The sequence below is a fragment of the Vigna angularis genome, chromosome 2 (genome assembly GCF_016808095.1).
Source record: "Vigna angularis cultivar LongXiaoDou No.4 chromosome 2, ASM1680809v1, whole genome shotgun sequence".
NCBI lineage: Eukaryota > Viridiplantae > Streptophyta > Magnoliopsida > Fabales > Fabaceae > Vigna > Vigna angularis.
The window spans coordinates 37,501,619-37,504,932 of NC_068971.1; the positions used below are offsets into that span (position 1 = coordinate 37,501,619).

Genomic DNA, 3,314 nt, shown 5'->3' on the forward strand with positions numbered 1-3,314 from the left:
CTTTGAACAAACGTTAATTAACATCTGTTGCATTTATAACAGAGGTTAATTGATGTCTGTTGTAAACGACACACGTCAATTTATGAGCTTATTGTTTAAAATTCTTACCAATATTTTTCACTACTGAAATCATGGAAAATTAATATGCAATACAAGAATAGACCACAAAAATTTCCAAAATTTTAGAAGTAGTAACAATCATCGAAAAGTATAACAACCATCGAAAAGTGTAACAATCAATGAAAATGAAGCATCTAAAGAAAATGGAACAACCAATATACATAAAAATCCAAAAAAGAAACTAACCATCAGTGTGAGGGAATAGACACGTGTCGCTATGAGGGTGAGAAGAAGACAACCACTATCGGAGAGGAAGAAAAGAGAACTCCATGGTGCTCCAAATGATGTCTATGCACGAAACAAATCGATTAAAATTAAAGGAAATTAATCATACATAAACCATCAATCAATGAACATTTATTAGGTGGAAGAAACATTACCTTTAGTGGTCGTCGAAAGCTTCCCTAGAGACATTCGATCCACAATGAAGAAATGCACATAAAAACAGTGCAACAAATGTTCTTTCTCGCGCTCTATTAAAATATATTCACTCTCAATTTTTTATTAATTTGAACACTAATAGACATCTCTATTCTTTGACCAACAGACATCAAAAAGATAATTAATTTATGTTGCTCTAACCAACCGACACGTAATTTTATTTACAATATTATATTTTTAACGTTAGGTGTTTGTTTATCAGACCAGGAAACTAGATATCACTTGAACCAAATTATCAATTAAACTTAAACAATTTTTAATTATGTGAAATAAAATTGGTTGATAATGATTTAATAGATAAAGCCCCACGTCCGAACCTTTAGTAACTACAGTACTTATATATATATATATATATATATATATATATATATATATATATATATATATATATATATATATATAGTAATAATATTGAGGTGGTTGGAGAATAACTCTAAGTTAAATTTTTCCGCAGCTTAATAAGTGGATGAAAATGTGGGGAAAATGTAAGGAAAAAAGCTAACGAGAGAGGAAAGTTGTAATTGTTGTAACCACTAAATGGGTCGTTTGGCCTTTCTTACAAGAAATTGGCAAAAACGTAAAAGTTGCGGGATTCACAATGTTTCCTCTGGTTTGCCCACGTCATGAAAATGATACATGGTGTTGACATCACTGTCACTAGCAAAATCCTCAAGGCCCAAACACTTTGTTCCAAGCATCAGTGTTTCGATAAGTATTAACTGATTCCATAGTAGCGAGCAAAAATGATCCTTCTAGCCCTTTCCTTTCCAAATGGGGTCCAAAATGCACAGATTTCTTAGTTTGCAAAGAAAGAAAAAAGGTGTGCAAGAAATTAATGACTCTGCACATTGAATGAACAGGAATTAGTAATTTTTTTATGCAACGTACATTTTAGTTGGTTGAACCGAGACATTGCTTGATCTTGGACAGTGACCCCTTTGGCATATACAATGACTAAGACTTGACCCTCAATCCTTGTCCCTTTCTATACCAATAAAACCCCTCTTTCATCTCCATCACTTCCTTCATTCTCTCTCTTTCTCTCTCTTTCTCTTTCTCTCTTTCTTTCTCTCTGATGCTATCTATAACTTCCATAGCCCCAATTCATCACTCACCTCACTACCCTCTTGCATCATCTCCACTTTCTTCACCTCTCAATGTGGTTTCTTCAACAAGGCATGACCAATAGGTGAAGATGATGATAGTGCATCCTCGTGACCAAGTAGGTGGAAGAGAAACACGCAAGGATTTGCTGCCTGCAACTTCTTCTTCAAAAACAACAAACTGTGCATGCATGGTAAGTTACTCAGTGTTGATTCTCGGACTTCTCACTTTATCAATTTTGTTGCTGCCCTTGGTGTTGCCTCCTCTGCCACCACCACCCCTATTGCTTCTCTTTGTTCCCGTTTTCATCCTCCTCCTTCTCTTTCTCTTTGCCTTCTCACCTTCCACTCTACCCAACATGCCTGTTCTTTCATCATGATGTCTCTTGTACCCTTGCAATCAAAACCTGTGTTTTCCTTGTAAGTTCCAGAAGAATAAGCAGCAGTGGAATTAATATATATATCTTCAGTTTTATCAATCATGGACGATGTAATTTGTATCTAGCGTGTTATTGTTCCTTTGCTTGGATTCTGTGATGTATTGTTATTGTTGGCACCCAGAAAATGTTAATTTTTGAAGCAGAGTAATGATTAACTGACGGGAAGTTTGCAAAATTGAGTCTTTTGGAAATGGTTTTGATGATCTGTATTAATTGTTACATATATGCAGAAACATGGCCAGTTGCCTACATAGCACGCTGCAAAAATTAATGATGTCACGTGAAACTACGGATGAACAAGAAAACTTATATATATATATATATATATAGATTTTTATTATCTAGGAAGAAAAGTAATGTAGGATGTTATTAATGTTGTGTTTGGGGGGATGTATTTGACTATTTTGTTTCGTTTTAATAAGTCTTGTTAAATTGGTAGTTTTGTTGAGATAATATATAAAGCAATGTATATGAGAAGGAGATTGTGGAATTTTCTCGCCATTAATTAGTCAATACCAACCATAATTAAGCGCAAATACCAATCTTTTCCATGGCACCAACGTCATCTACGCTTTGAATTAATGAATTAATGAGAGAGAAAGAGTTGTTAAAGACTGCATTCAGATAACACGTATATCAGTATCATCACAAGGAATCGCAAAAACCCATTTTTGAACGGGATTTCTCAGATCATTTTTTTCTTTCGTGTTGACTTGGTTCTTGCCGAAGAAGAAGACCTGTACGAGAATTAACCCACTTCTAATTCTGAAAGTTAACGATGGACATTAACGTTTGACTTTTCTGGGTTATTTTTCATTCCTTGTTACTTTCTTTTTACCACTTTTGGAATGCTTAAATGCTTCTTTCTCGGTTTGCAAATATATTAATATCTGCTTTTAGTTTCTCTAACATTTTTTATAATATCAATTTGTTCTTATTTTGTCTTTATCATTAGCTTCAATACATAAATACTCGTGTCATGCAACTCTATGTAAATATTTATATAATAAAAGAAATTTTATCTTTAATATGAAAAGGATCGCAAAATAAAAGATGGATTCATAAAGTAAGATCTAACGTATTAGTGTGCTTACATAAGTGAATTTTAATTTTTATATAAAGTTTATATTTAAGTTTTACAAATAAAAAGATAATTGATTAAAAAGAATAAAACTTACTTATATTATTTTTAACAAACACTAATAATCAA

The 3,314-nt window shown here is 32.8% G+C and overlaps 1 long non-coding RNA gene across 1 annotated transcript; it reads left to right on the plus strand.

Moving 5' to 3' along the window:
* Positions 1 to 1,317: 1,317 nt before the first annotated feature.
* On the plus strand, positions 1,318 to 2,617 carry LOC128195457 (uncharacterized). Its single transcript, XR_008247027.1, has 2 exons — positions 1,318 to 1,858; positions 2,335 to 2,617. It is a non-coding gene; the product is annotated as an uncharacterized LOC128195457 (long non-coding RNA).
* The last annotated feature ends 697 nt before the right edge of the window (positions 2,618 to 3,314 follow it).